Source organism: Mastomys coucha, unplaced genomic scaffold (genome assembly GCF_008632895.1).
Source record: "Mastomys coucha isolate ucsf_1 unplaced genomic scaffold, UCSF_Mcou_1 pScaffold5, whole genome shotgun sequence".
In the NCBI taxonomy this organism is placed as follows: domain Eukaryota; kingdom Metazoa; phylum Chordata; class Mammalia; order Rodentia; family Muridae; genus Mastomys; species Mastomys coucha.
Window position 1 is genome coordinate 42,978,298 of NW_022196911.1, and position 19,665 is coordinate 42,997,962.

At 36.9% G+C, this 19,665-nt stretch overlaps 1 protein-coding gene and 1 long non-coding RNA gene across 5 annotated transcripts in view; one reads left to right on the forward strand and one right to left on the reverse strand.

The window, feature by feature from the left end:
* Sgcd (sarcoglycan delta) overlaps positions 1 to 19,665 on the reverse strand; it is a 973,571-nt gene that overhangs the window by 899,703 nt on the left and 54,203 nt on the right. The window lies entirely within an intron of this gene.
* The window catches only part of LOC116078612, a 16,840-nt gene continuing 4,219 nt past the window's right edge, over positions 7,045 to 19,665 (forward strand). Inside the window, exon 1 of the long non-coding RNA XR_004113608.1 lies at positions 7,045 to 7,073. This is a non-coding gene — a long non-coding RNA (uncharacterized LOC116078612). The remainder of the gene's footprint in view (positions 7,074 to 19,665) is intronic.

Sequence of the window (19,665 nt, forward strand, 5' to 3'; positions counted from 1 at the left end):
TGGAGCTTCCTCTGGGTGTTGTGGGACTGGCTGTGGAGCTTGCGCCCAAGGTCTGCTCTCTGATCCTGAGTGTGTCAGAGCGCCTGGGAGTGGAGCCTCCTCTCAGTAGAGAAGTCTTAAAGCATGTTAAGTAAGGACACAGCTTAAGAATCCAGAGAACTGAGTTCAAGTTCCTCTCCCACCATTTTCAAGTAAAGTAAAATAAGAGCAGATTGGCATGTGCCTTTGGGCTTTGGTTTTCAGAATCTTGATAAAAAAGCTCTTATTTTTCTCACTGCTCTACCCTACTGTAATGAATAAAGGCAAAATACTTGTCTGCACTAAAGGGAACAGCTTAGAAATTGTCAGGAATCCTCTCTTGAATCCTCTAAGACTTGTCCAATGTTTTCCAGGAAATCTTTAATGACCAGGAACTTCCCACACTATGTGGCATGCTCATTCATTCAAACTACTGTAACATGAAGTTTCCATGATATAAATGAGGATTTGAATAATTCTTTATTTGGTGTGTATAATAACCATAGAAATTAAACATTCATCTCTATTCAAAAGTCTAGATCCCAACAGCATATGCCTATCATCACCAAGTGAGCAGCAAAATGATAGATAGATAGATGGATAGATAGATAGATAGATAGATAGATAGATAGATAGATAGATAAATGATTGATTCATAGATAGATAGATGAATAGATAGATAGATGAATAGATAGATAAATAGATAGATGAATAGATAGAGAGATAGATTGATAGATAGATAGATAGATAGATAGATAGATAGATAGATAGATAGATAGTCTCTTACATATTTGCTTTTCAGGTTTCCAAGAACATGTCTAAAATAGTCACTAGCCAACCTAAACTCCCTCCATTCCTTGGGAAAATGTAAAGAGAACACTAAGAAACTACCAAGGTTTCAAGAATTATTTCAAGTACAGTTTCTTTGCATGCTCTCAGAGCTTGTTCTGCCTGCCACCTACTCTGTATCTTTCAAAAGTGGGACCACTGCTCACTGATTCTGAGTACCCTATAAGTGATACTGGATACTGAAGAAAAGGAGAAATCCAAGTGTCTATCCCTATTACTGTCTGTCTTGTGTGGTGTTTCTTTTGGTAGAGAGAATATCTGAAACATGTCCCTCTCCAAAGTCCATCTCTGGGCAGAGCAGCCCTGCCATATTTATATCCTGTTCTGGTGGCTGACATGTTTATTCTGATGATTATCCCATCTCCTCTTGTGGTCTTTCCAAGCTCTTTAAGCATTACCTAGCACATGCTTATGGTTGTTCTTGTATCTTTCCAAATTATTTATGTCTTATAGTATCATTTCTTTTGTTCAAATATATAGGATGGCATTTCTTTCCCTGATTGAAAAGTTAGACACAAAAGGAATGGTTTGGTTTTGTTTTCCCTAACTTTATCTCCAACAAATGACTACAGGGGTAATTTAAAAGAGGAACATGTGCCTTTTTCCACTGCTTGCAAACCCTTAAAGTAGTGATCCATGATTCTGTGATTCATGTGATTCATAATAAAGTAGTGACACATGATTCTGTGTTGTCTTCTATCAGCTAGGATATAAGTTTAGAAGAACTACTCAAGTAGTGGCCATTTTCTTATCTACAGACACTTTTTTAATGGAAAATGTAGCATATTTTTGTCATAAAAGGAACTGATTATCAGGTAGGAGGATGCCAGTGAGGATGAGAAGATGGAGGCTCAGCATCAAAGAACCAGCATCGTTAGCCAATGTCTTTTTTCCCTTTCCTATCAAACTGTAAATGTAGGTGAGAAATTAAAAACACTTTTATCCCCAAATATAACAAATATCTAACTCAATACATTGCTAAAGTAAATGCTTCAATTTCTAAATGGAATGAATTATACACAAGACTAATAGGTCTGTCTTAATATAGAAAGCTGTTAAAGCACATTGAAAGAATACTTCAAGATGAGAAAGATAAGTACAAGAGCCAGAAAATACTCCAGAATCTGTCTGTTTGGTTCTGTCTTGCTTTCCAGAACACTTTTCCATTTTCATTTTCTATACATCTGCACATTGCTAATTGAGGAAACAAGTGTCTTAGGGATTCTTCAAATTCAAGTCTTAGGGACTAACATAAACTTCTGCAAATATGGAAAATATAGACAGTGTGTATTCCTTGTAGAAGCCAGCCTACACATCTCAGAAAGAGAAAATGCAGTCAAGTCTCAGAGGAAAGATGAGAACCAAACACCGGAGACCATGAAGCAGCAGAGGAATTCTCTGCCTGTATCCATCTCTGCTAATTGTGGGTTCAGCTGCTTTCACCTTTATGTAAGTGCCCCCTAGTCTCTCATTGGAGATAATAGAAATGTTTCTCTCATATCCTTGACATCTAAAATAGCCAACACTCACTTCTTCCTAGCTTGGGAGTTGCCAGTGCTCTTTAAATTCTCCCTCTTGAGCACAGCAATTCTATCTGACCCAACATGAGTCAGGTATCTACTTCCAGTCATTTGGGTTTTATGTAGGCAAAGAAGGTTATATACTACAAGCAGCATTGCACTGATTGCTCCTGTCTGCAAAATAATCATAAAAGACCAGCTGGTTTCAATGGCAGGGATAACACCTCGGATGTAGCTCATCTCAGTAAAGTGGCTATGCAGAGGCGTGCTGACCTGAATTCAGATTCTCTGCTGCCACATAAAAGCTGGGCACAGAGGCACAAGTCTCTAATCCTAGCATGGGAAAGGGGAAGGGTCCTCAGAGTGAATTGGCTAGACCATCTAACCATTGATAAGCTCCCTGATTCTATGAAAGCCTTAAAACATAAGCTGGAGACCCATTAAGAGTGAAGACCAAATTGTGGATGCTTCTGTCCTACTTAGAAGGGGGAACAAAAATAATCACAGGAGGTAGAGGGTGGGAGGGACTTAGGAGGAATAGAGGAGGGGGAGAGGAAAAAAGAGAGGGCAGGATCAGGTGTGGGAAGAGATGGGGGAGATGTACAGAGTGGGTCAAGAAATTGAACAGAAGTGTGTGGTAATGGGAGATGGGGAACTTGTAGAAGCCAAGAGAAAGTCACAGATGCTAAGAAAGCAAGAGGCTTACAAGACCCAACGGGGATGACATTAGCTGAAATAACTAACAAAGGGGAGAGAGAATCTGAGAGACTATATCCAGTGGTTAGGTATGGCCCCCAGTTGAGGGATGGGGACACCCACTATTCTCAAAATTTTTAACCCAGAATTGATCCTTTCTAAAGGAAATATAGGGACAAAGAGTGAAGCAGAGGCTAAAGGAAGGCCATCCAGAGACTGCCCCACCTGGGGATCCATCCCATTTGCAGACACCAAACTCAGACACGATGGCTGATGCCAACATGTGCTTGCTGACAGGAGCATGGTATAGCTTTCCCCTGAGAGCTTCTGCCAGAGCCTTACCAATACAGATGTGGATGCTTGCAGCCAACCATTGGACTGAGCACAGAGACCCCAATGGAGGAGTTAGGGGAAGGAATAGAGGAGCTAAAGGGTCTTGCAACCCCATAGAAAGAACAACAATATCAACCAACCAGAACCCCCAGAGCTCCCAGGAACTAAACCACCATCCAAAAAAGTACACATCAAGAGACCCAAGGCTCCAGTCACATATGGAGCAGATGGTCTTATCTGGCATCAATGGGAGGGGAGGCCCTTGGTCTTCTGAAGGCTTGATCCCCCTGCATAAGGGAATGTAGGGCAGTGAGGTCTGAGTGGGTAGGTGGGTGGGAGAGCATCCTCATAGAAACAGGGGGAGGGGAGGATGGGGGTTTGTGGAAGGGGGATAACATTTGAAATATAAATAAATAAAATAACCAATAAAAATTTAAAAAAGGATGACATCTGACATCAATCTTCAACATCTACATGCATATATAACAGTGAGTGTACCCCTCCACAAACACAAATATTCAGATATTCATATACACAAACACATGAACACAGGTGTACACACACATATACACAAATATATGTATTGGATTTTGTAATAAGCTGATATGTTGAACTATAAACTGTTATTCATTTTTACTAAAGATCTGAGCAAATATTATAAAACATGGCTACCTATATTATTTCTTCTCTTTCACCAGCACAAATATCTTTCTCTCTAAAACTTTAGCTGCTATCATGAGTCCAGTAAGAGTTCAGTAATCTACTGAAGTACCTAAAAGACAGAACTTGAAGTCAGTTTTGTTTAAGAACCAGAGCTTCAGAGTCTTGTGCATTCATACTAACTATTATAAAGACCAGAAAAGCAACTTGACTTTTGAGAGCCCCAGAGCCAGGAAGGAACTAATCAATCAAAGATTTGCCTCTTATTTCTTATGTCTTTGGAGTAGGAAGGAGACAGGATTATGAAGTGGCTTCCTACTGTTGGAGAAGGAGTGGTTTAACCACTGTCCCTGTGCCTGCTATCCACAATATAAGAAACCTCTTATTTTCAGGTACAAATATGAGATGTCTACTATTAGGAGTATTTCAACACCCAAATGTGAATTCTGGTGAGTCAGCAGGAAACCAGTATCTGACCTTTTTGCAAAGCAAGCAGCCAGAGGTCAGTGGAACACACCCAAAGACTTGGGAGAACAGAGAGGATCTAGATGAAGGAAAATAGAGATAGCACTTCCAGAGATTCAAAGGGTGGAGGAGACCCTTGAACTACAGTATGGGTCTCTTGGAACTGAAAAATTTAATGACATGATGAAGTTCAGAAAACTGTTAATGATACACTAGATGATATACTCACTCCAGGGACTACAGCAAAGCATGAAAGCATGGTGGGCGTCACCAAGGAAAACACTAAGAGAAGAGGAAGTAGACTTGAGACAATATAAAGGAGAAAAGAGAACAGATAGAGAAGGGTATGAGTAGGCATGGTCTGGCATGGCAGGGAGAAGAAAATATTCATTGATCTGAACTAAAGGTCTAAACCTGTTGGGCAGGGTAATATGTTGTAGTAGGATCGAAGGAGACAGACACAATTCTCGATATGTTCTAGGAAGATCTCTTAAGCAGAAAGTACATAAATATTATAAACATTCAGACGAAAGAGAAAGTTTTCCTTGTATGTAGTCAGTCCCAACCCAGAAGTCAAACAACCTCCAGGAAAACTCAGAGGGGCTATAGTTTAAGGACCTCCCACCTGTCGAGATGTAACTCCTCAAGGAGGATGAAAAAAAAAAAAAAACCCACAGCATCAGAACTGTAGTGAGCAGGAAGATGCACCCTCTGCAAGCCTGAAGTGACAAAGGTTTTTGTTGTTGTTGTTGTTGTTGTTTTGTAAGTATTATGAATCAGCAACAAGTATGCCCAAACTAATTTTTTTTAAAGAGGAAGTGATATAATAAAAGGTGCATAAAAGATACAGCATTGAAGAAGAACCCTAGTTCATACTCTCTGGGAGCTAGTAATCTCTAAACTAAGAAAGGATTTAGGAAATATAGCAGACACGTATATAGAAGATTAATTTTATTGAACTATCACAGAAAACATACTAATAAGAAGTAGAAACAGGCATTGGAGTGTTATCGAAAGTAGAAGGAAATAGGTAAATAAACATAGTCTCCCATTGTCCTTTGGAGAAAAAATAAGGAAAAATGCTATTTTGTTTGCAGCAACATTTTCATGTAAAAATATTCATCACACGTGTTTTAAAATAGCAGAAAAAATGGGAAGTATGAAGAAGGTGTCCATTGCAGGCCTAAGTCAATCTGCTTTTGCCTCTCTGGCTCTACATCATCTTCTTAAAGTTTTTTCTCCTCTTTCACTGAGCCTCTTTCTCCTGCAGTTACCTTGGATTCTAAGGATGTGGAGAATGATCAATAAACATATTTTTGTTTACAACCACAAATGGTAACTACCCACACACAAAGGGAATTTCACAGAGCTGACTGTTGCCCCCAATGAATACAATCACCAAGATCCAGGGTCTAGCTCCCAGGGCAAAAGTGATCCCTTTGAATAGACCAGAGTGCTCTTCTCAAGTGGTTTCCAAAACTGTTTGCAAGACCAAAACTGATGATCAGTCAGACTCCTAGCCTTACCAAAATGTCACAATATCAGCCACACTTCTCAAAGGCCTTATTAGCCCCTTAAAACGAATTCGGGGACCCTGAACTCCTTCATTTGTTCTTTCCAAAACAACACTAAATAAATTTCCTTTCTCTAATTCTTGGCCATTCATCTCTTTGATCTGCATATTGAAACCAGCACTGCACTTAATCCATGGGAACTCTCAGACACAAGGTGCTGGCCCACCCCCACCCACCAAGCTCTGGTAATAATTGCTGTTGGAATGAAATAAATCAATAGAAACTTCATGTAAGGAAGACAACTGTTCATGTCTCAACTGAATCTTTTTAGTATAAAGACACATATCCACCAAGCATATGAACTCTTGTTTATTTAATGTTTAAGAATAAAAGCTCTATCAGAAAATGTACAGACAATGAAAGATAACTCTGACCCTGGGACAATTACATTATATAAACTGCATTGATGAGCTGTCTTCTCATGAATAATAACTACCTTAAATATAGCAAATAAGCAATAAAATATAAATATCACTAAAGAGATAACCTAGAAAAAAAATAGGTCCTCATATGATTTCCCTCCACAGATCTGAGCAAAATATTTTTGCAAAGCCTAATGAAATAGTCTGTTTTCTCCTGGAACCATCCGGCAAGTGTTGCAGGAGGCAGACAAGGGACACATTTAGACCATTTTATCAAAATCTTACTGTTCCCTTCACTCTATCAAAGGCATCTACTACACAGGAGTTTTCTGACATTCCCAAGTCTATCCTCTCCCTCAGACAGAGGCAGAAACCATGGACCAAAGTAATACAACTGATCCTGACATTAACAAGCAACTGTGACTAAAAAGGACTACTCAGTAATGTGTCTGGCGTATAGATGAACTCCTAGATGACCTGGTTAAAAATAGCTACAATGTACATTATTGAGTCACAGCAGTCTCAAGAGATTACAAATAGAACATATGAAAATTCTGTCATAGAAACCACTTAGTGTGCATGACATCAACTAGAAGGTAAATCTATTTTTCTGAAGTTGAAAAAAAAATCATCATATTAAAGACCTTGTCAAACCTTTTTAGGTAGAAGTTGCAAAGAGAGAAATGTGTACAGACAAATTTTAAAAATACTGTGATAGTAAATTCATGTGACTTAATTCAAAACAAATTGGAAGATAAAGGTTAGAACATGTGTCTGTTGACTAGTTAGTGGGAGATACTGTGTATCTGGTAGGTGGGGGCATAATTAGTGCAGGTACCTGAATAGGCCAGAGGATTCTGAATCCATTGGCAGTAGAACTACAGGCAACTCCTGAGCTGCCTGGCAAAAATGCTGCTACCTAAAACCCTAGTCCTCTGTAAGAACATTGCATGCTCTCAACCTCTGAACCATCGCTACAGCCCCATGATACATTCCTGAGAAAGTAAAGAATTGTGTGGAATATGGGCAGTGTGTATGCTGGTGATATTATTAAAAGCATACAGAGATGGGTTTGAGTGAAAGGCACATCCTTAAGTCTGTGACGCCCTGGTGTCTACAGGCTTTCCCTCTTGCTAAGTATGACCTCCTCCTATTTGTAGGCCACCATTGAGATCACCAACAAAGGAAATGGTCAGTTATCTGACCCATGGGTAATGACTTCCTAGGTTCCCCTGGGTTGATAACAATTATAACAACTCATTGCTAGTTTTAACTTCTATGTCTCCTTACTTTCAAAGGTGGCTTGTCATGCCTAAGAGACAGAATAGAAATCACATTAATCATCAGACTTATCTTAGATCTTACTTTTTCAGCCCAAACCACTCCTTGCTTAAATGATAAAATAAAAGCCCAGAGATATTTGGCTACTCATTTAAGGTCATAGGGAATTGAAGCCCAAATTAGAATCTGAGTTTTTTAAATTACAAAATAATGTACATTCCACTGTCACACATTTATCAAAAACCTTTTACTAATGAAAAAGATTTGTACCTTTGACCACTAGTATAAAAATTTACTGAAATATAATGACAATTATAGAAAAACCCTCAATAAATTATATGTGAATAGCCTGGTATATAGTCAAAATGGGTTTAACTAAATCTCCTTATCCTAATAAATATTGTTCTAAAATTCTTCTTTTACAACATAATAATGCTTACATTACTAATTAATTTAATATCCTGATGTTCTTTCTTTTCTACCAACCATTTTTAAGTGAAGAATAATGCCTATTTTTTTCTACAGAAAGGATTGTGAAGATCATGTATATTTTATTTTTTTATGATTTTAGGATATACTGTACTGTCCTATCCTACTTTTAAAATTCTGATATTCATAATTATTTTTCTTTAATTAGTCTTTCTATTAAACTTGTGAATATTTGTAAAGAACCAATTTCTGTATTCAATGGTTTTGTATCAAAATTTGTTTTCCCTTTAAATGATTTCTCACCTTACAATTATTCATCCCTAATGCCTAGTTTTGTTTTTTTCATTTAATTAAGGTGAAAGCTTAGATAAATGCCACTTAACTGGCTATTCCATTTGAATAAAATTTTTTAATCCCTAGGTTTTCCTTATGCACTGCTTTAGCTGCATCCTGCTAGTTCCAGTATCACATTGTCATTGAAAAGCATTTTAATTAGCATTGTGATGCCATTTTCAGACAGATTATAATGAAAGTAATATTCAGTTTCTAAGCAACTTGTAGCTTTTTTCCAGCTAACATTTGGGTTATATGTCTACATCTTTGTAATCAGATATTATAATATGAATAATTTTAAACTTTTGACATTTGCTGAGGTTTGCTTTATAAATTAATATGGTCATTTTGCTAATAATCTGAATGCAAGAGTCACTTCTCTCATGGTTAGGTACAGTCTCCTGGAAAGTGTTTGCTAGGAATTTGTTAAGTATGTTTTGAGAATCTTGACCATATTTCCTGAATCAGATGCCATGTTTAGTTACAGAGAAGGTATGGTCACTCACTATAACCATGGATTTCTCTTTTATTTTCATTTGACACTTTAAATGTTTTTTAAAAACAACAAAAAGAAAACAAACAAAACAAACAAGGAACAAGCAAACAGAAAAATAGTACTATCTCTTTGTAGCCAGCATAAGACTCTATTAGCTTTGCTTAGTGTACCGCTCCTGTTGTGTAGAGATCTCTTCCGATGGAAACATTCCCTCCCCAAAGGAGGAGAGAAGCTCCTTCAGTATCAGGAATTAGGTGAAAACTGAAAGATGTCATGAGGAAATGAAGGTGACCAGAGTTGGAAAGCTCCTGAAACCTTTAACAGTCTCTAATTCCCTCTGGAGCATTATATAAGCACTAACAATTACTAGGGAGGAGAGAGACTCCCTGGAAGTCACAGGAGGAACTATGTGGGCAGAGCTTTCATGATGTCACTCTAACTAAGGTAGAGGTGTAGCCACTATGCAGCTCCTGTTGAGTCAGCCTTGGTCCTATAAGTAGCACCTGCCTATACCCTGTATAGAATCCAATCAACTCTCAGGCTCACTAAGATAGACTTGGTAGTGTTATTTCTTTGGTCTGTTGCTCATGCCATACCTAAAACCAATGGATGGTGGTTCACATCTTCTTAGGAAAAAGTTACAAAAGTACTCTGTGAATGAGTTTCTTAGTATTTCTGATACTAATAAAGTCCAAAAATTGTCTTTTGCTAACTACCTCGAAGGTACATTTTTCATTCTTTCTGTATGTTCATGTCTGTATATTGAAAGTTAGTCTGTATTGAGTGCATGCATTTAGAATTATCTTTAATCTGGCAAATTTTGTCATTTAATTCTTTCATTTGATAAAATTATACTTTTAAATCTATGATCAATGACTTACTTGTACCTGAAATAAAATTTATGCCATATTGGACTTGGTGGTTCCTATTTCCTTTTTCTTTTAGATTAACAAGATATGATTTATTATTCCTTCTTTCATTAAATTCTTTGAAGTATATTATTTGCCTGAGTATTTTTGGCTTGCCAAAAGTGTGGGTATTCTCTAGTAACTGCACTCCATAGCATCATCTCTACCATGCTCTGACAATAGTACAGCATGCAACATTTAATTACTCCTCCATGAAGAATGTACGTTACTGTTGCTACTGTATTTTTTTTACATCAAATCTATACACAGTTTAATCCCACAAAACGTGGTTCTCAGTGCTTTGTAAGTCAACAGTTGATATTTGGCCCCCAGATTTCTCATTTCACATTTTTAATATTTCTTCTTCATCTCCCTGAATCTTTCTTCTCTCGCTACATATCCTGGCACACGTTTACCAGGAATAGATTTCTTCAGTCGCCCTCTAACTGAATTCATGTTGTCTTTGTTTCACCTGTTAAAGAATTACTTTCAGGCATCATTCCATCATCTTCTGACTTCCCTCATCCCTATCAGGATGTTAGGTATTGGTTCTGCTGCTGCTAGACTAAAAATAAAAAAATCATCTTTGTATCTGGCTGTGTACCCACCTCACTACTTTTATATATTATTTCTATTGCTTGTTATGAGTTTCACCAAAATGTAGTAATGTATTTATTTTTCATGCTACTCACAGAGCTTCTAAAATCCATGCATGGCACACATGCCCATCTTTCTTTGACTCTTGAATCTGTCATATCCCCCTTTTCCCTCTAGAACTCAGACAACTTCCAGGCTAGATGTTTACACTGCATTCTCCCTTGTGTTTATTCTCCTTTTCTGTATCACATCCATGTTCATTTTCTGTGCTCAGTCACTTTGATTCTCTTCAGTGATCACTCAGTTTTTGATTGCTTCTGTCTTTGACTATGTCTAATTTGCTCTTAAATATACTTGCTGATAAGTTTAGGATTCCGTGTTACTAGATTTCTGTTTGATTCTTTGAACACGTTTTCTTCCCAAGTTGAAATATCTATGCTTTTTCCATGGTCACCACATAATCCCCCCATTTTCCTTTTATCTTTGAGAATATAAGGTCTCACACACTCTATAGTCCAGGCTGGACTGTAACTCACAATGTAACCGAGGCTGGCCCAAAATGGCAATGATGCTCCTTTCTCAGACTCTCTTGTGATTGATGTGTAGCACCATGTCCAGCTTCTCCATATTTTTTGAATATGTCAGTCACCGTAATTTTACAATCATATCGTATGACCACATAATAGAAATTTCTAGATTATTTCTCAATATATACCATCAACAAGATTCTCCTAATATTTGTCAGTATTTCTTTGAGTGTCTGATACTGTTTTTTAAATCATCATAACTTCAAGTTATTTTACTCTCACTGAGAGCATTTCTCTGTTTTTCAGAATTGATCTCTTAAGCCCATGTCTAGAAGGCTTTTCTTACAGCATAGTTCTACCTGGCTTCCAAAGGAACCTCTAGTATGCTCATTTTTCCCTACTAATCTTGAACTCTAATCCTGGTGGTGTTTTTAAACGTCCCATTCCAGAAAATTTTAGCTTATCTGTTCTTGTATTGTTTTGTGTCCCTACATCTGTTATTCAATGTCATATATCAGCAAATAAGTTTGGGGGAAGCAAGATCTTGACCTCCATTTGTTTATTTATTTACTCTATTTCAAGAGGCCACAAAGTTTTCTCCATTTGTCTTTCCTCTAAAGCTGCTATATGCCTCAGGAGAGCCCTGTTTTCAGCTTCTTGGCATACTCAAATGCAAGAGAAGTCCTAAAGTATGATGAGGGAGGACTCATTAAATCAAACTTTTCTTAGTTTTCCTGACTCTGAAATTCCAGATATTCCTCTCTTCATGACTTAAAAAATACAGGAACACATTTAAGCAGATTTTTAAAGCAGTCACCAAAACTTTCCAGTTTTTCAACAAGGCTATTATTCTATCACAAATCACTCTCTCCCATTCAGACCCTTGTTATATTTTTGTTCTTGGTAAATAATAATAATAATAATAATAATAATAATAATAATAATAATAATAATAAACTGCACCAGCTCCTCTAAATTTGACAAAAAAAAATGAGCAAGTCTTATATTAAGTACCTGAGAATAGGTTTGCTTGGTATGAAGGAATTTACAATGCTCTTAGAAATACAGTAAACCACAGTGTAGCAGCCTCAGTATAGTGTTACAGTCAGTATACACAACACAGTTTTCAAATGACAGACACAGAGGAACAGGAGACATCCCTGTTATTTTCTGGTCTTTCTCTCATGCCTAGGCATGAAGGGAGAAATTAGCACTCCACAACAATTCATTAATATGATGAGGAGCTGAGGCAGTGAGGTTCTGAGGTACTCACTTAGGGGAGTTGCTTTATTTAACCTGCCCATGTCCAAGAGAGACAGCCATGGGTTTTTACACATTTTTCTACAAAACTCTTATATTACTTTAATTCAAATCTGTCATTTTCACGTATCCTTAGCATGTATTCCAATGCTCTTAGAACTGTGATTTGCAACAGATCTGGTCACTCTGCATGTTCATAGCTAAATGAAGACTCAAAAATTGCTGCAACCTTCTAGAATACTAACTTTTCTACCATCATCCAGAAATGTAGACAAGGAAGGAGAAGAATATAAAGTTATAACTTTCTTTCTGAGGTATAGTCCTTATAAACATATGCTATCTTAGATGATGTTCCAATTTCTCCAGATATATGGCCTTCTTTATGTAATTAAGTATTCCCAGCTTGCTAATAACTGAAGATTTATGGTAGAATCTTTGAAAGCTGGAAATTCCCAACTTACCACTAAGAACATAAAAGCAAAACTTTATTTTCAAGATTGAGCTTAGCTGGCTTTCTTCAATTTTTGTGGTAGTGATGAGGTAAGTATAATAGAGCACACTTTTTCAGAGAATAGAATCAAGATCCCTTGATCTATTTCTCCTTGAATTTATTTAGCATGCAAAATATATGGCTTCAAAGAACTTCTATCCTCTAAGTAATAAGGAAACAGGGAGTACTGACAAAAGCTGTCACATAAAATTGGATATATAACAATATCAATAATCAAGGAACCTAGGTATCATGTATACTTTTATTGATTACTAATTATAGAACTACTGTTTTAACTTTTGTAATACCTTTGACTTATTCATATAATGGGGGCTAAAAATTCTTAACATACTTGATGAACTCACTGTGAGATCTAAATAATGTGGTCTTTTAAAATATGAACTTTGAAGGGTGTTTGGGGAAATATTAAAGACAAATCACCAAGTTTCCACATTCCATCCTGCTACTCTCTGCCCACTAACTCTCTGGCAGGGCTGAAGTTCCTGAGATCCCTTCACTGCCACACCAGCCCCAGGTCATGACCATGCACCTCATGGTCAGCTGCCGCAACATCCAGCAACCTGGTAGAAACAAAACTCCTGAAATTTATAATTAATCAACCAGATTTATATATCAATAAATTCTCAGTTCACAAGATGCCAATACAATAATTTCAGAACCAATTGATATTGGTAAAATCTGGCCACCTAGATTAGACAAATTATCCCAATTATTCTGTCCTTTACGATATCATAACTACCTGTGGCTATTTAAAGCCATGCAGGATCAGGATCTTCTTCCTGTCTGTCTGCCTCCATCTTGGCTTCCCCTCTTCCTCCCTTGAGTCACTCCTATCCCCTGCAACTCTTTGCCCCGCCTCCCCTTTCCTGTCCAATCACAGGCCTCCTGTTGTACTAATATTTTAATGTAATTGGACAGGGAAAGTCCTACCACAGAAGGGCTTGGAGATATGGCTTAGTGGTTAACAGTATTTACTGTTCTTTCAGAGGAACTGAGTTCAGTTCTCAGCACTCATAGTGGGTGATTCGCAACCACTCATAACTCCAGGTCCAGGAGACCTGATGTGCTCTCTGACCTCTGTGGGTACCATCAAATAAGCATATGTGCACCGATGCAAATAAATGAATTATTAAAATCTTAAAAGAGAAACTATTAATTTGAAAACTGAAAAACCAACGGCAAATATAAAAATTGGTATCATTTTACTTATAAGTACTTTTGTCCCTTTGTTGAAAATAAACCATATTCAGACACTTAAAAACTTCATCAGCTTTTATTTGTATGAAATTATTATGCTAATTACAGAATTATTTTCATGTATTCATTAAAGCAGGTTCATCATAGCATTTATTATCTAATTCATTATTAGCACAATTCAAATTATGTATATGAAAGTAATAAAACTATATTTCTCTTTCAATGATAATTTTAAAGTGGCTATTTCTCTAAATTTTTTTTCCTGTGTGACTGTGAAAAAGTAAAGTCTGATATTATAAAATGAGTTCAAACAAACCCCAATAAACATTTAATGATACTATTCAGTGATCATATCTCTGTTATGAACATGCTTGATATTTAATTCTGCTATTGTCACTTAACGTTAGAGAAACAGAGTCTAGCTGGAATGGAGACATAAAAGTGTGAGTACACAGTCTTAAGTAACTCACAGAGACCAGAACTCCTCCCTCTTCTCCGCTTCACTTTATAGCCTTGTTAATCCCAGTGTGAAGCAGGTAAGGTGTGGAATACTGTAAAGACATTTGTCTCTTATACTTCAGTAACATTGATAACATAATTCCCTTTTTGTAGTTTCACAGTCTTTTTCTTATGCTTCATGCCGCATCCCAACCAAACTAGTGTCATCTGAGCCCAGCAGATACCTCAACTAGTTTGTAACTCTGAGATTGCTCTGCACAACTCTTTGACCTTGAGACTAGATAGCTATGTTTTCCTGGGACTCTGCTCTGTTACAGGTGAAGGTGTTCACTCATTTTCCCCTCTGACAAAACAATCAACTCCTGGGAGGCTAATAGAAGGCCACATCCATCATTTCACTATTTGCATATCCTAGGAGCTGTCATATGATTGGATGGAAAGAACTGAATTACACATGGGAATAAAAGATAAGTAGATGCTATAGGTCACCTAGAGGTCCACAATGTCTTAAAGATGCAGGCTGACCTCTTAGGATGCCTTTCAGAGTACAACAAATGTGAGATATAAGAAATATAACATAAATTTCTCTTAATATTACAGCAGTATCATCTAATATTATTTGATATAAAATTGTATATTATCACATATAATTTGATACAATTGCTCACATAGAACTACACATGGACATAAAGCATTAAAATAATTTTCATTTCATCAATTTTCTGCTATTTTTCATGTCTTTCCAAGTCACTTATTTGTTGTTGGTTTACTTTTAAACAACCTTAATTTCTGGACCAGGAAAAAAACAATAGGAGAATAATGTTTTTAAAGAGTGGTTACATTTTTTTAAAAGATTTATTTATTGTTATATGTAAGTACACTGTAGCTGTCTTCAGACACACCAGAAAATGGGATCAGATCTCATTACGGATGGTCGTGAGCTACCATCTGATTGCTGGGATTTGAACTCAGGGCCTTCGGAAGAGCAGTCAGTGCTGTTAACCGCTGAGCCACTTTACCAGATCCCGAGTGGTTACATTTTAAACTAATTAAAATCAATTATATTTTTTAAAAAGTTTTTCATTACTTGAAAAGTTCCCAATAAATTAACTTATTAAAAATAAATACTCCTAACTTATTTAGGCAAATGGTTAGGCACTATATATATATATATATATATATATATATATATATATATATGCATACATATATACATACATATATTGTTTCAAGTGGTTACCCATTGTGGAAGAGGTTAGAGATGATTTATTTCAAAATACCTTTTTTAATTCCTACGTGTTCACAGGGGGATTCATTCCTTTACAATATCTTAGTTGTAGTAAAAAAGTATGCAAAAGGACAATCAGATGTGATTCGCTCTGAAGGAGAGCAGAGTGGTGGCCTTAACTTTCTATGTGAATGCACACAAACCACTTAATACTTTTAACTTCCATTTCTTTTTATTTTTTTTAAGAAGGTGCTAGAGTCAATGAGAGTTAAAATGCCATGTAGCCATAAAATGCTGTGACTCTAAGCGAGAAGCAGATAGCTTTCAAAAGCCTAGGAAATCTGTTGCATCCTTTACAACAGACAAGACATAAACACACGCCAAGCCGATAAAGAAGCCAGTCTAGCAAAAGCAAGAAGCAGAGAACTCCCTCACCAAGCTCAAACACTCTCACATTCCAGTCCTCTCACCAGTTTCCTCCATTTGACATAGTAGCCCACTGTCTCCTGGGCCAATTTCCTTAAAGGCTAATTAATTCTGTGTTGCATGGGATATTCTCAATACTGAGGAACCATTTGGGGAGGAAACATAAAAGTTACTCTAAACAATAATATGCAGTTTATAGTCTGGATGTGGCACACACTGTATTGGCTTATTTTTATTTCACAGTTAATCTCCCAGCTCACAAAAGTTTTATCAGATTGGAGGCATGTGCAGTATTCCCCTTTATAAAATTTTATAGTCCCTTGCTATTTTCCGGGGTTTATTTTATAGGCACAATTTGCTGCTTTAATCTCACCCAATTGTCATGTTCTAAATCATGGTGAATAAAAATGTCCTTAAAGGAGAGATGTGCTGAGGGTAGTGCTTAATTACACTTGGTGTCTGATTCAGAAGTGATATGGGCATCTCAAAGTAAGGGACAGTGTAACACTGCAATACAAATGCATGCAAGCCAACACAAGTCACCCCTGGGTTGGTAGCTGCAAAGCTCTCTCTTCCATACACTGATGGTGTTCCCATGCGAGTGTGTCCTCTGGTACTCCATGAGCATCTTACAGACTAAGGAAATGAATGGATTCCATTTGTTAGAGACTGTTCACAAAGCAAGAAAATATAGGGGTATATTATGGGTAACACCATCAATGAACAAAACACTTTTTGAGGCATGTTTTTCTGATAGGAACTTCCTTAATTCTTGTTCTGCCAAAGATTGACAGATAATGATGAGTAGTGGACAAACACACCTAAGAAAACTTCATTAATTCATGCTTTAATAAAACTCAAGAGTAATTAAAACATGCATGGTCTGTCTACTGTCCTGTTTCTTTAGGTATGTGGTTAAGGAGAATTACAGGAAGAGAAGCAATGTAGTGCATGAGTACTCTCTGTATGCCTGTGATATCTTCTCTTACTGTGTCTCCCGATTATATTACCCCATTTTCTTTTTAAGGAAATATCCCGATTGATAATCCAAATATCCTTTGCCTAACCAATTATAAGTATTCCAGTTGATCTCTATATCACCAGGATTATTTAAATAATGGCTTTCCAACTGAAACATGTCAATCCAACTTAGGTCTCACCAGGAGTCATCTATTGAAGGAAGATGGCCTCTGAGTGCTTGGGTGGCTAATAGAGAAGTCTGAGAACAGAACTACTAAAGCCTGGAAGTTGTTGCTCAACCAGAATATAGACACATAGACATTAACTGAATATTAGCATCTGAGTCTAGCCATGATGAGCACATTATCCAAGTTACACAAACCAATAAATTTTCATTTTGTCTTAAACCCACAGGACCTTAGTTTGTCACCTGCAACAAAATTAGACCTGACCAAAAAGAAACATTACTGTAAATGGAATGGTTCATTTTGTTCTGAAACATAATACACTATTCATCTCCATGTTTTCTGTTGACTTTTTCATAAGCAGCACAATTCTAGAAAGTAAGAAAACATGATTATATATACCAAACTGTTATGATTGACAAAAAATGCTTTTTCCTATATCCCAAAGCATTCTTGACTAAATCCCTCATAGGCAATCCTGAAAATAAATTGGAAACTATACAATCAGAACTAAAGAAGTGGATAGCAACAGCAATCACAGAAACATTACATGTGGCATAATTTTTTTTAAGATTTATTTATTTATTATATGTAAGTACACAGTAGCTGTCTTCAGACACTCCAGAAGAGGGCGGCAGATCTCATTACAGGTGGTTGTGAGCCACCATGTGGTTGCTAGGATTTGAACTCAGGACCTTTGGAAGTGCAGTCAGTGCTCTTAACTGCTGAGCTATCTTCCAGCCCCATAAATATTATCCTTACCTGCAAGATACCATATTTATAGCTCTAGATATCCTCTGTTTAATTGGGCCTGTCATTTACATACAATAAAGTGACATCAGAGTATTTTTAATATGATTGGTGCTAAAAATGTCCCTAGTTATTCTCATGTAGGCTTTTACAAATTTGCCAATTATATAGCCATACATACATAGGGAATATAGACTTTGCATGTTTTGAAATTTATATTCATAATATAGTAAATTCTCTTGAGATTTTTCTTTTTGATTGAGGTTATGTTTCTGAAAACTTTTTTTCATGGAAAGAGAGACAGAGAAAAAGTACAAGAGGAAGGAGAAGGTGAGGAGGAGAAAGACGTCATGTACTTTAAGTCTTCCATGTATTTTATTGTGTAAATAAGTCATAATTTAGTCATCACATTCCCTATTACATTTTGGGGCATATCTATCCATCATACATAGATTAAAGCAAATAGCATTGCCATGAACTACCTAGTTACAGACTTCTCTTATACACTAGATGAGTATTTCTCAGAGGTACAGTGATGTTCTATCTAGTTTGCTTCTCAGTTGCTGTGATAAAACATTTGACTAAAAGCAACTTGAGGAGGAAAATATTTGTTTGGTCTAGAGATGACAGTCCATCATCCAGGGAATCAGTGAAAGGAACTCAAAGTAGGAACTGGAAGCAGTGACCATAAAGGAATGATGCTCACCAGCTTGCTCCCTTGTTTAGATAGCTAAGATCTACCTACCTAGGAATGGCACTGCCTACCATGGACAGGGCTAAGATTAATTAACATTCAGGAAAATGTTATGCTCATGGGTTAATATTATGGATGCAAATCCCCAACTGAGATCACCTCAACCTGGTTTGTATCAAGTTCACAATAATAATTAACCAGTATAGGACTGGAGAGATGGCTCAGTGGTAAGAGCACAGTCTGCTCTTGAGTTCTATTCCCAGCAACCTCCTGGTGGCTAAAAACCATCTGTATTAGGATCTGATGGCATCTTCTGGCATGCAAATACTCATACAGATAGAGCACTCATATACACAAAACAAATAAATCTTAAAAATATAGCCAATGAATCTACAGATTCAATGCAATCCCCATCAAAATTCCAACTCAATTCTTCACTGACATAAAAAGAGCAATTTGCAAATTCATCTGGAACAACAAGAAACCAAGGATAGCCAAAACTATTCTCTACAATAAAGGAACCTCTGGCGGAATCACAATCCCGGACCTTAAGCTGTACTACAGAGCAATTGTGATAAAAACTGCATGGTATTGGTACAGTGACAGGCAGGTAGATAAATGGAACAGAATTGAAGACCCAGAAATGAACCCACACAACTATGATAACTTGACCTTTGGCAAAGGAGATAAAACCATACAGTCGAAAAAAGACAGCATTTTCAGCAGATGGTGCTGGCTCAATTGGTGGTTAGCATGTAGAAAAAATGCAAATCGAACCATTCCTATCTCTTTGTACAAAGCTTAAGTCCAAGTGGATCAGGGACCTCCACATCAAACATCCACATCAGATACATTGAAACTTATAGAAAAGAACGTGGGGAAGAACCTCAAGCAAATAGGCACAAGTGAAGATTTCCTGAAGAGAATGCCAATAACTTATGCTCTAA